At 46.9% G+C, this 14,072-nt stretch overlaps 1 long non-coding RNA gene across 1 annotated transcript in view; it reads left to right on the top strand.

Annotated features, from left to right (window-relative positions):
- The window catches only part of LOC101679616, a 169,600-nt gene that overhangs the window by 103,147 nt on the left and 52,381 nt on the right, over nt 1-14,072 (top strand). The window contains exon 2 of the long non-coding RNA XR_006601959.1: nt 13,129-13,761. This is a non-coding gene — a long non-coding RNA (uncharacterized LOC101679616). The remainder of the gene's footprint in view (nt 1-13,128; nt 13,762-14,072) is intronic.

Raw genomic sequence — 14,072 nt, 5'->3', positions numbered from 1 at the left:
GATATGAGTAAAAATGCCTTTTTTAAAAAAAAACTGAAAGAATATTTGCCTTTATTTCAGACAGTACTTCCCTCCAATTCTTTTGCAAGTGTTAATTTGTCTGTGTTTTAGCGAGGATTATGTTCCACTGCATAAAATAGAAAACCAAAATAAAAGAGGTTTAAAACCACCAAGTTCTATTCTTTCATGTGAAAGACGCCCAGAAATGAGCCGTCCAGGGCTGCTAGGGCAGCAGTACAAAGACGCAAGACCCCTTCTATCTTTCTGCTTTACCATTCCTAGCACGTAGCTTCCATCCTCAAGCTGGCTGCTGGGGCTCCGGCATCCTGTCTGGGACCCTGGCAGTCGGAAGAAGGAATGGAAAAGTAAAACCCATACAGCACCCAGCTGTCTGCCTACGTCTCGGTGGCCAGCGCGTATTCACGGGACCCATCGCCCCTAGCTGCAAAGGAAGCTGGAAAAACATTAGCACCAGAGCGTACAGACATCCCTCCCTTCCCGAGGTCCCTCCAGCGCTTCCTGTCCGTACTGCATGATGGAAGACCCATCAACAGCCTCCCTCCCTTGTTGCCTTGGGCCCACGAGCAAGCAGAGTTCTTTACTAGAATCGTAAGCTCTGTGCAGTGATGACCACGCCATGTTCACCACACCTTTCCCAGTCCCTGAGATGCGGCCAGAAGACATGGCCACGGCCCCACATTTTAGGAGTCCTCTCTCTCATAAAAGGAGGACAGTGGGTTTGGGGTCCATAACCAGCAATCTGGTACAATGTCACTAGTGTCTGATAACTCAGTGGTCATATGGATTATATTTCAGTCTAATCCAATTGCATAATTATTTTTGGAGCGCCTCCTCTGTTCCAAATCCAAGGCAGGCATGATGAAGAGTGCGGGAAAAGAGGAGCGTGTAGGCGTTAGTTACCCTCAAGGAGTTTGCAGTGTTAGTAAAGAAGTCTAGTAAAGAATTCAGAAGACACAGAACAAGAGAGGAGAGCCAGAATCAGGTTTTCTATCCCCTAGAGCAGAGAGTAAGTGCAGAAACAGAAGGGAGGAATTTCTAAGAGCTGTGATGCTGATGTTTTCCTGAAGCAGATAGAACGACCGTGGGCGCTGAATATGGCGGACCCGTGTGATAGTTCGTTTTATGTGTCAGCTTGACTGGACCCCCGGACGCCCAGATATTTGCTAAACCTTCTGGGTGTGTCCCTGAGAGTGTTTCTACTGATTCAGCATTTGAATCGCAGACTGAGTAAAGCAGAGTGCCCTCCCCTGCGCGAGTGGGCCCCATCTAGTGCTCTGAAGGCCTGAACAGAATGAAAAGGCTGAATAGGAGAAAACTCTCTCTCTCTCCCTCTGCCTGACTGTGTCCAAGCGGCGACATCGATCTTCTCCTGCCTTCAGACTCGGACTTGGTCTGGAACCTACACCATCAACTGTCCCAGTTGTCAGGCCCTTGAGCTTGGACTAGGACTGTACCATCAGCCTCTTCTGCCTCTCCCGCTTGCCAACTGTGGACTTCAGGACTCCTTGTCTCCACCACAGAATCTTTATACAACACGTATGCAACAAAGCTCATGGCACCTCGAGCACGATCAAGCCCCAGGCTCAGCAATAGGCACAGGAATGCAAAGAGGAAAAAGACATCCACGTTCCGGAAGTGGCTCATGGACTGTCACCCAGAGACAGGAGGGAAGGCAGGCTGGGGCGATACCGCCGTGGAAATGCCACGATAAGCAGCTGTGCAGAGTGCAGAGGAGGAAGGAGTGGGGGAGGGGGCGACTCTCAGGAGGACAGAGAATAGGCGTCTTAGAAGACACCCCCCCAAGGAGGGCTGGCAGCCACGTGGGGTGTTAGGGTGGACGGGAAGGAGGGTGTTTTTGGTGTGTCTTGGATTTGGGGGGGCAGTGCCGATAGAGCTATTGAAGGTACTGGGCGGGGGGATAATGGGTGAGAAGAGAAGGCAGGAGAAGGAACTCAGAGCTCATGGCAGGAGCTTAGGCCACGCTCAGAATAAGCAGTGTAGACATGGTTCCTGGACACAGGACTAAAAGGAAAGGGCCCTCCAGATTCCTCCAGTGCATTCCCAGTGTGGAAGAGGAAGCACAGAACCCAGGAAACGGAGGCTGTGGGGGTGTCATCAGCATCCCCAAGCCACACTGTGCCGTTCGCTGGCCATGACCTGCAGAAACTCCCCCAGCTGCAGGACCCAGCAGAGGTCGCTCAGGGACCCACATGGCCTCCTTTTCCTCTCCTCTCTTCCCTGTGATGTCTGTCTGTCCATCTGCTCTCCGGTCCATGCCTCCCTCCTCTCTCCTCTTTACATACAGCTCACTCTTTGTAGTCTCGCAAGCTCAGTGGGTGTCCTTCTGTCATCCAGCCACGCCAGTCAGCCATTTGTCCCCACTGGCCCGATGGATACAATTCATTCTGGAGCCCTGAATGCCGAGCCCAGCCCCCTGCGGTCTCTGGTTCCCACAGGGCAAATACAAGGATGCCAGGGCCCCCTGACGTCCCAGAGCAGAGGTGCAGGTGCCAACTTGCTCTGCGGGTCCAGAGGAGGCTGAGAACGGATCCCAAGGGAGTCAAGATATGCAAATGATACCTAGATTCAGGTGGTGCGGGTTTGCTCTGTGTGATTTGTAATAAATGCAATAAGAGCACCATTTATTTCCAACTCTCCAGTAAGATTATTAACTTTTTCTTCCAAAGATAAACTTGATTACATTACTTATTTATGCTATGTACATTGCATTAGAGGTAAAAATGCATCGGGGTAAGAAAAAAACGTCGTATGCAGTTTTTTTTTTTTAAATTAGTGTTTTCTTATCCGCTGATAATAACAGCTTAGATTATTAAAAAGGAAGAATTTTAAATATGCAGCTCACCTTCAGGTCTTGGTACTGCTTGTTTACTTTTGCACATTTTGTTAAACTTGACAGACACTCTAGAAATATCATCTCCACTCACTTTCAATTCCTCATTTTCATACTAGGGCTGTGCTTTTGTGTTGGGGGTCTGTGATCTGGAGAGGCAGCATGATATTGGGGGGAAAAATAGGAGCCTTGGAACTGCATATATTTTAAGGGTGCCTTTTACTAGTTAGGGATCAGCGGGACATGATTCACCAGCAATTTAAATTTCAGGGTTTTTAAATTTTTACAAATTCACAGACGATGACAGATGTACTAGATGCCCATGATGAACACGGCACTCATCTGAGCACTTTATTGTGTTGCCACATTTAATCTTGAAAACAATCTGATGAAATGAATATTTATTATTATTATTATTATTATTATTACTATTTATTCCACTTTACAGAGAGGCAAGTTGAGACTTAGATTAGCTAAATTGCAAAGGATACTTTAAAAAAATAAGCTAGGTGTCAAAACAAGACATCGGATTCTAAGAACTGTCCTCTTGGCGGTTGCCCACCACTGCCTGGGATGTAAATTGCCTCCCCACCTCCTAACAGCCCCTACATGGTAGTTGTCGTCCCTAAATAAAGATGAAGGAGGGTAGGAAGAACTGGCCCTCCTCGTCCTCCAGGGATTCCAGCATTCACGTGGGGGGCTGGTAAGAGGGGCTGTGACACGCCATTGGATTTATGCCTTCTTCATTCCAAAAGGATTTAAAATGGGCTTATCTTTTAATATGGCGTGGCTCCCTGTTGCTTTAAATTTCACAGAGTACTAACATATATTATCTCATTCAAACCTCCCAACAACCCTGATGAAAATGAGCTTCAGAGACTTGCAGCGATTGGTTCAAGGCACCAGAGTAATTATCAGCAATACAAGGGGAATTTGACAGCAAATCCACCATGTCTGTGCTAGTTATCATTCTTGGTTATTACGATTTCTCCTTGAGTGTTCAACATGAATGCAGTAAGAAACAGGTGCTTCATTACATTTTCATGGCATCTCTTGGCTTGGATGCCTCTTAGGGGAACCCATCAGTGATGATCTTGAGCGTGACCTATGCAAGTTTTACCTCCGGTCCTCAGCCTAAACTTTCTGGCTCCATCCTTCGTCACTGCCCTAAATAGCCTGCCTCTTGTCAAGCCATGCCCCAGAGGCTCCAACGGCAGAATCCTGCCTCCCCTCAACCCCTCATCCTCATTCCTTCTTTATGGAACAACTCTTTTCTGCTGAGGAAACTCCCACTGCTCTCTGAAACCCCCGCTCACCCTCTCTGTAAAGTTGTCCCCATAGTCCTCTGTAAGGGACAATACACACTCCACCATAACTGTCTGCTTATATACCTTTCTTCCTAATGGAACAAGGGTTCCAAGACCAGCAAGCTCTCATTCATTTTAACACCCGCCACCCAAATCATTTGCATATCTTGACTCCCTTGGGATCCGTTCTCAGCCTCCTCTGGACCCGCAGAGCAAGTTGGCACCTGCACCTCTGCTCTGGGACGTCAGGGGGCCCTGGCATCCTTGTATTTGCCCTGTGGGAGCCAGAGACCGCAGGGGGCTGGGCTCGGCATTCAGGGCTCCAGAATGAATTGTATCCATCGGGCCAGTGGGGACAAATGGCTGACTGGCGTGGCTGGATGACAGAAGGACACCCACTGAGCTTGCGAGACTACAAAGAGTGAGCGTAGCAAGGAAACTGAGGTTTAGGGGGTTTCATTACTGCTTTTTGGCTAAACGTATCAAGTGTCTACTGTGTGCCTGGATATTTATCGAAATGTTTTGCCTGTAATAACACGTTCAGTCCTCACAACAACCCTGTGAGGTGGGCTCTTGTCATTTTCCCTACTCGATAAATGAGGAAATCGTAAAACAACTTTTTTCTGCTACCACAGTTAGCAAGTGGTAGGGGCACAACACAGCCCGGGGCCCCGGGGCCCTTTGTCCTGGCAGCTCTGTGACAGTGACCCTTGTTTGTCGGTTCAAGGTGTGTTAAAGGAGGGAATAAGCCCCCTGAAGCTCTCACAGTGTCTAAAGTCTATTCAGTTTGATCCTCTCCCTGGAAGGAGGGCGGCTGGGCAGCCTCGTAGTCAGACGGCCTAATCTCCCAGCTTCGCCAGAAGCCAAACCTGCGATCCTTCTCGTCCTCCGCGGAAAGAGCATGGCTGTGTCGTCATATCTTCACAGCCGCTTTACAAAGGTCTTTGAGAAAACACAGTCTGATTGTGTCCTGTCTTCACCGTAGTTGGTGATGCTACATGCTTTTCCTTACCAACTCTTCAAAGGCCACATATGAATCCCATAAAACCTATAATTAGATGGAAAACTGTGGCTTTATCTTTTTTCTGGTTGTACGAAAGGTAGCGTTTAGGGTGGGAAGGAGGGAATCGGGCTTCACCTCCCCTCGGACATCCTCAAGGAGGTGGAGAAGTGGAGAAACCCAGGGAATTTCCTTGAGGTGCCTCCTGATAGGAGCAGAGGGTGGAGGGCATTTTTTTCTTCAAGTTTCATGATGAAGAGTCTATCTTTGGATTGATTCTCCGACTGAATAATGAACTAGAGGGTGAAGGACGGTGAATTTACCCTTCCAAGTCCAGGAGAGCACCTTATTGCCTTGTCTATCCAAGCCAGCAAATATCTGGGGGACCCCAAACGTGATGGTATCGTGTATGGGAGGGGCAAAGCTGACTCCCCCCCACCCTCCGCCCAGGGAGGTTCAGATGCCCTGGAGAGTGCCACCTAATCCACAATATGCCCTTAAATCATGGCTCAAATAGGGAAAGAAGCAAAGTGCTAGCATGGGTTATGGGAGGAGGACTTCTCATGGAGAAACAGAAAATGCTTCATGGATTCCACCAAGGGAAAAGAGTGAAGCAAGAGTGAGCTCCCCGATGTCCTGATTCTCAGGACTTCTCATGGCCTAACGTAGGGCCTGGGAGATTCCCATCCCTGCCCAGAGGGATATAATATTCAAGGCCATAGAAATGTAGAAGGAAAGAAGAGAAGAGAAGAAAATGATCTATAGTATTAAATACAGGCCTATACATCTGTTGCTTTCCATGTCTTATTTAATTTAATCCACGGGATCCCTGCAAAGCTGATGTTCCGGCCCGTTGCACAGCTGAAGAAACCAGGACCCAACAGTATTAAGTAACTGGTCCAAGTTCACCAAGTTCCTAATGGCCAGAGCCAGAACTTGAAACGAAGTCTCTCTTTTATGGCATTAGCTTCCTCTCTTTCACTAGGCTGCCTTTAAAAACTCATATAAAAGGCAAATAAGTGATTGATGGCGTTCTTCCTCAAGGACATGAAAGGAATGTACAAACAGCACAGTCATTTTCTGTGGTAAAATCTTTTAATTATGACCCACATCACAGCACTGCGGCGATAAGCTGATTGTGAGCGCACCTGAAGTCAAAGCACAGCAAGTCCGGGGGCAACGATTCGGCTCTTTTTCTATTAGCAAATAGAGAACCCTGGGAAGGTATGTTTTATCCGACTTAGACCAAAATGTTACAGAGTGAGACATTTCGAAGGATGCCAGCAGGAGGGGAAACAAAAGGACAAGGTAGGGTTTGTAACTTACTATCCTTTTAACTTCGTTCTGGGATCTGCTGGTATTTCCTTTCTGGAATAAAGCTCGTCCCATCTGAGGACTGATTTAGGGGTTATGTTCAGGGAATGTAGAGAGCCTTGATGAACAGGTTAGCAGGACTGGGTGACCGGAAGCATCCGTCGAACGTGATGGGTGTCGAACCAATTCCGCTGCCCCACTGGAGAGTCTGTGTTTTAGGTGATACTCGGGATTCACGAATGGTTGCTTCTCATAAGTAATGAGATAACTAACTCATGGCATTCGTTTCCCAAGGTAGGTGATCGTTCCTATAATCGCCTTTAATGATTTATTTACCCTTCATCATTTTTAATCTTTGAACGTCGTCAATCTCTATAAAACACTTGGGAATTATGTGATCCAAAATATTCTAAGATGTTCTCCTTTGGAAATGCTCTGGGGTGTGCCTGGGTGGCTCAATAGGTTGGATGTCCAACTCGATTTCGGTTCAGGTCATGATCTCAGGGTCTTGGGATGGAGCCCCACATCAGGCTCCGTGCTCAGTGCAGAGTCTGCTCGTCCCTCTCCCTCGGCTCCTCGCCTTGTTTGCACTGGCTCTCTTCTCACTAAAATGAATAAATAAAACCTTAAAAAAAAAAAGACTGAATCAGGCAACAGCTTCTTGGAACTTCACTTCCAAGAAAGAAGCTTATTACCTTGTCTATTCTTTCACACTATACTGAGATATATGTATATGTATGGATATATAAATCATATATACTACAGGCACACATTGACAAAATTCTGGAAAGTACCATTGCCATTGAGCAAAGGCTTCCCCAGTTCTACCTGCGTTCGTTAGTAGATGATAGAGGAAAATATGCTTGAAAATAACAAGTAAAAGAATCTCCCAGCACGTAGAGAAGGAAGGCACAGAATGTTTCAAAAAGAAGAAGAAGAAGAAAAAGAAGGAGGAGGAGGAAAAGAAGACGAAAGAGAGAGAGAGAGAGATAAAGGGATGTTCTAGAAGAAAGTATACTTCCAAGAGACCCATTAAGACACTGTGTTTTAGGGCGCCTGGGTGGCCCAGTCAGTTAAGTGCTTGCCTTTGGCTCCAATCGTGATCCCAGGGTCCCGAGATCAAGCCTGACATCGGGCTCCCTGCTCAGCAGGGAGTCTGCTTCTCCCTCTGCCTCTGCCTGCGGCTTCCCCTGCTTGTGCTCTCTCAAATACATAAAATTAAAAAAAAAAAAAAAGACATTGTGTTTTAATTAAGCTCAGTATTCCTTCCAAGCCACTCTTAACGTCATTTAATTTTTTTGTAACAGTGTGACAGCTGACGTCAGCCCATGTAGAAGCAAGAAAAATTCACTGGGACCTCGAAATTCACTGACTCGTGTCTTCAACACTTACAGAGACCGTACTATTCTTACCCTTGGTGTATCACTATACTCCCGGTTTTGATCAGCTGAGATAGAGGACTTAGCAAAGATCAAAAACAATTTATACTTTAAAAATCAATGTATACATATTCTGTTGGTGGTGTGTATTTGTCACTCGCATGAGTGTAATGTCTGACTCTCTGTAATGGATCTATTCACTCAAAAAGTTTAGTCATTGTGTGGGAATCAAGTATGTCCTGAATATTTAATAAGAACTTGAAGCTGACGGACTCGTTTTCATCAAAACCTTAATATATATCACTGAAGGGAACGTGGCTTACTGTGTTGTCTCGTTAAAAACATGGCAGGGATGGTGACTTACCACGACAAGGTGCGTAACAAAAGATAAATGCTAACATTTTAATGAGAATCATTCACGGTGGCCTGTAGGAGGTTTAGCGGGTGTATTCTGATGTTGGGGTTCACGCTTTAGAGGCCAGTTGACGGCTGATTGACTCTGTTGGTTTCAAAGTGGGAGTGCGGGGAACAGGGTCCCAGTGACGGATGGGGGGGCCCCTGGCGAGCGTGGGAGACGTGGGTGAAATGCAAAGGTGAGCGGGTGGTTTTCACGGAGCGTTGCGTGTATATATGTGTATATATCTATAAACTGTAGTTTATATGCCCGGCGCACACGCGATCTAAGCCCTCAATGAAGGTGGGGGCACTCGGCCCGGCCAGGAGGGCTCAGCCACAGGACCTCTGACATGCGGCCGGCCAGCTGTGCCTGTAAAACCTGGGACAGGGTAAAGAAGACTTGAAGCGGCTCTCAAATGGAGGCACAGACCGAGCAGGAAGGTTCAAGACCGTCTCTGAAGCAGGATGGCTAGGCTTTTATCTACCTCTCCTCCGTTTCACTCTGCAGCTCTGCGTCCCTCCCAACCAGAGCCCGACCGCAGTCGGCAGGGGCAAGAGCCAGATCCATCCTGAGACCCTCTTTCCTGTGCGGGGAGCCCGCCATGCTCAGAACACAGCACTGTGGGTGGAGGGGCCAGGCGGGCCATGATTTTCTGGAAAGGTGATTCTCCATGTGATGTAATAACCCCTGCTTTTCTCTTGGGAGCAGCTGGTCTGTACCAGCGCCCCTGAGCGACCCCAAGCTGGGAACATAACGTGGGTATTTGTATGGAGTCGGGTGCCGACACGCGTCGTTTTCATAATTACTGCATTTCTCATCTCCATTTCCGTGGGCCAAGCATAAAATGTGCAGGGAAGCAACCACCTAGATGTGCTTCTATTTCCTCAAGTTCACAGCGATCGGGCGATGCTGATGAGTCCTCTCTTCGCCAGGACACTGAGCCGCCAGCATCCTAATGTTACCGTTATTATTGTTCGGCAGATCCCATACTAGTACATACAGGAATAGTGTAAATCACGGAACCAGTGTTGGAGGTCCATAAAATGCAGGGTTATGAATATTTCATTACTATACATTTTATTTCCCTGTCTATTCTGCATCTCCCAAAATGTTGTTTGTTTATTTATTGGCTCACTGTTCACCAGGAATACTTAATTCTTAATATAAGATATGGACTGGATCCCCAGCCCCAGCCTTGTGGTCTGAGCTACACTGGAAAGTAATGATGGATGTTTTGGTTCTGGTTCTGGTTTTCCTTTTTACACCCTTTTGCAACACACAAACGCACAAAAGCACGCGCGCACGTGTGCACGCGCACAGACACACTTGGCTGCAGGGCGACCTTACTCACAGAAGTTTCAGCTTCTTCCACCATAATTGCACTGATTTGCAAGCCCCACAAATTGACCCCCCAAACGTTTCTCCTATGAGCTCTGGCTACATATTTAAATTTTGCTCAACGCCCCATTGTATCCATCTTTGGCTGAAGTAAGCAGACTTCTTCGGCTGCAGATCTTGGCAGTGAAAGACACATTGTCCAAGTGCAATTAGCTTCCCTCCCTGCGCCCGGACAAATGATTTGTACGAATCAGCTGGTCCCGCAAAAGATGCGGCCATTATCACCTGCTTTGAATCTCCCTTTAACCACAAAATTCATATTAGTAAATAGCCCGGGGGATTCAATCTGAGCAAAATCAGAACCTAGAGCGCCCTGCATTAGGGCGCTAACTTCTTTCCTGCTATAGGGCATAGTAGATATTAATACAACTCTTTGGTACAGGCTGCAAAATATATAAAATGTCATAATTATATCTGCAATTCAGCAACGAAACAATTTTCCCCCTTTCTTCACTGTCATCAGCATAATAGCAGCCTATGGGATTTGTACTTTCTGGCTGTGAGCCCTTTTATGGGGCTGTAGGAAAAAAAAATACAAGCAGGTTAGTTTCACAGCTCTGAGAAGGCCTCATGACAGAAATATTGCTTTTAATGTTACTGTCTCTAGCTTATAACCCACTCTCTTTGGGTGGAGAGGCCACTGGGCTGAGCGAGGCTGCTTAGGTTTTTCTGATAAACCAGTAAGGTCCCTTCCCTGCTTCTCCCGCCCTCCTGGATGGGGAAATGATTAACCAGCTTTCAGGATCAGGCTCCCCGGTGGAGAGGGAGGGGGTTAGGCAGAGGGGAAGGAAGTCAGAAAGAGGCCCGTCTCCCGGGTTTCTCCCGGAGACATACAAGAACCTAAGAAAGACGCAATCGGAGTGAATCCTCACATCCCGTGTATTTTGCTAGCCAAGACAAATATCACCACTCGTATCTAACATTTGAAAAGCAGGGCCAAATAAAATGATGGATTAATAAGTCCGAGGACAGAATAATAGAAGGAAAATATAGAGCGTGATTCCCGTGTCAATCTGAAAAGGGGTGGGGGCGGGGGAGGCGGAAATGGGAATTAAAAAAAAAAAAAAAAAGCGTGCCCTAGCAACCTTAAGTAAAAACCTCGCTGCAGTTATGCTAAATATTAATTAATGTTACCCGAGACCCCTACGGAACTATTACTTGAGAAACCGGCATCTTCGGACCGTTTAAGATTCTTTTTGTCATAACCTACACGACGGGCATCATGGACTGAACACCAGGCTAAATGTTCCCTCTATGACAATTGGTAATAATGTCCCACGCTCACTTGTATCCTCCATCATCATCTATGATGAGGCTAATCCTGTCCTTTCTGCATGAGCTGTTGGAATACCCAGAGCAGCAGGGCAAAATATTATCGAACAGGAGTTTACCCGCAGAAAGCCTAGTGTAACAGAGTTCATTTCTGGAAAATAAGCTAGGGATGGGATTCGTTGGAATGGGCCCTACCCACTCTCTGGAGTGACTGGCTCGGCCACCGTTGCTCAGAACAGCGTCATGTCAGTCGCGGGACGCTGTCCTGAAGACACGTCCACAGAACTCAGAAAACATCCTTTAGTCAAGAGGCAGCTCCTTGATGGAAGAGGAAGTGATCTAAATTCCGTTGGCATGTCGGCCACAGACACTTACGTGGTCATGTCCCGTGGGCCCTTCTGGGACTCTGTTTCATCAGTGATGAAGGTTGGGAGATAGCCTTTCTCTATGAAAGTGAGACGTGTAGGAACGGATACCATTTTAAATCTTTTTTTTTTTTTTAATTTTGTTTATTTATTTGACAGACAGAGATCACAAGTAGGCAGAGAGGCAGGCAGAGAGAGAGGAAGAAGCAGGCTCCCTGCCAAGCAGAGAGCCCGATGTGGGACTTGATCCCAGGACCCTGGGATCAAGACCTGAACTGAAGGCAGAGGCTTTAACCCACTGAGTCACCCAGGTGCCCCAGAACGGATACTATTTTAAAATGTGCAGTGAGTGGCCCAGAGACCCCCCCGGTGACAAATACTTCCTCGACTGTTTTTTAAAACAAAGTGAACGGACCAATACTTTCACAAGCAACAGATCGTTATTTAAATAGACTTGGTCCAGATGTTTTGTAAGACAAGTTAATAGAAGGGAAAGTCTGGAAGTTACCAGAAAGGACTCAGCTGTGAAACAGAAAAACTGCCATCCATGCTCGACCCTTCTGGAACTCTGAGATTATAGTAAAGAGACCGTAGTTGTGCCCACACTTAAGGGGGAAAAAAATGCAGCATACGAAAATTCAAATTTACAAACCAGATCAATTAATGGGTGATTATTCACACTATAAAAGGATTTATCGCTTTACAAATGGATTCCCTGCAGGGTTCCATTTTAATAACTAAGCCTTCTCAGTGCTAGGAACCACAGCCAATTAAGAGTCAGTCAGAAGTGGAGATAAAGCGACTCTGAAATTAAAATGTATGTCAATGGGAAGTCAGTGGTAGAGCCACAGAAATTCACATCACATGCAATTTTGTAGGGATACGGAACTTTTTTTCACCAGCCTTAATTGAACACCTACTACAAACCCAGCCGGTCCTACAGAGTCACTGTCAAGGGATCTCAGAAAACCATAAATGCTCCTTGTCTTGGGGACCCACACGGCGTGTTTGTAGCAATAGGGTGTGGAGGAGGGACTGTCCCCATTTGGGAGGGGAGGGCAAGGCACTGCTTTCTTGTCAGAGCCCATGTCAATTCCCAGGAAGCTCCCCTGGCATTGCAACAACCACAGAATGCCATCACCTCCATTCCCAATTTCTCCTGTCCCACTGACCCAGTACCCCACTCACTGAGAACATTTCTCACATTCAGAAACTCTGCTTGAATCTGAAGACCTTGGTGCGAGAGACATTCTTAGAATTCGACTGCTTTCAGGTGGAGAGGGAATTAAGGCAGGAAGAAATGGAGCGGCGGATCTTTGCGTGCCCACTCTGGGCACCTCTCTGGTCAATAAATCTCTCTCTAGAGACAGTACGGCACTTGATGTCTACGCTCTGAACCCCGCTTCTTTCTACTCTCGTCATTTTCTGCATTTTCCCTCTTTATCTCCGCCCTTCGCCCGAGCTTTCAACAAGGGAGCTTCCTCATTCTTTGTCATCCCTTCCCGGGATCTCTCTCCCTGAGGGCTCCGCTTTCTCTGCTAGTAGGAGTTTGGAACAAGAAGGGTGGTAAGCGAGAAGCTAGCCCCGTGATCCCACTGGCTCCGTGGGAAATCTTCCCTAACTCGCTAAAGGGAGATCTCTGCTGGGGGTTTAAGGAGAGAAGGTTTGGAACCCGCCATCAAGGGCTTGATAGGGCATCAGCAACAAGGTGACTGAAAGAAATTATTTTTTATTGTACTTGGTTTCATTAGGGTTCAACGGATGAGGTTGCATAAAACTTTAACTGACCCGATCCAGCACTTTTTTCATCACTTTCTTCTGCAGCTTTCAGCGGTCTGAGAATGTGAGGAGAAAGCCCTCCTGAAGTCATTCATCCCCGGTGAGCGGTTAAATGTAAAGACATCGAAGGATCTGGATATGACAGCAGATACTTCATTAGAACGGCCGCCGTTGAGGTCCCTCCAGAGACGCGAAGTGACACAGCAGGTGATCCGGACCCCCACACTGGGAAGCTTCGAGAAGCCAGAAGGCATCTGACAAGCTGACCCTGATGGTAAGAGAATGGGAGGAGGGGAAGCGGAGTTTCCAAGGCGGAGGTCGGAGTCTCAGACGCGAACGTGCAGAAGTTCTGCGTGACGGCGTTGTCCCTGGTCCGGCCAGCTGGTGTGGCCGAGGCCAAGTGGAAATGAAGTTGTTAAGAAGAATGTTAAAGCCCCCAAAAATGGTACAGAGAGAGAGAGACTGAGACAGGTGCTGAAGTCATTTTGTAAAGTAAATGGAAGCGAATTTGAAAAGAATGACTCAAATTTCCATTAAAATGCCTCTGGGACAAAAGATTACAAGAAGATATGCAACAATTCTCAGCTGCCTTCGTATTAGTATAATGCATTGGGGACCTCAAATAAGGCTTCATTGCCCACTGAATTTCCACTGATGCGACTATTATTCAATCGACAGGTAGGTATTTTGGATACAGAGTACATAGCATAACGATCTGAGTATCAACCCTGTGTCAGATACTGTACTAAGCACTGTTTTTGCAATTGAAAATGGACAGGTTTGTGCTCTTAAGGTGATAAGCCCTAAAGGAGGGAAAAAACTTCAATTTCAGCAGACTAGAGTAAGTACAAATGCAGTAGATGCTCATAGAAGGAATGCCTGACCGAGTCTCTAGAATCTCGGAAGGCTTCTTGGAGGAGGCATCATCTAAACTGGGGTTCGAACAGTAATCTGAATTAAAGAAGTGGATGGTGATAACCGATGGGTGT

The sequence above is a fragment of the Mustela putorius genome, unplaced genomic scaffold, assembly GCF_011764305.1.
Source record: "Mustela putorius furo isolate JIRA1106 unplaced genomic scaffold, ASM1176430v1.1 tig00003854_pilon_pilon_pilon, whole genome shotgun sequence".
Classification (NCBI taxonomy): Eukaryota; Metazoa; Chordata; class Mammalia; order Carnivora; family Mustelidae; genus Mustela; species Mustela putorius.
The sequence above is the reverse complement of the archived record's forward strand: the minus strand, read 5'-3'. Positions and strand labels throughout refer to the sequence as shown.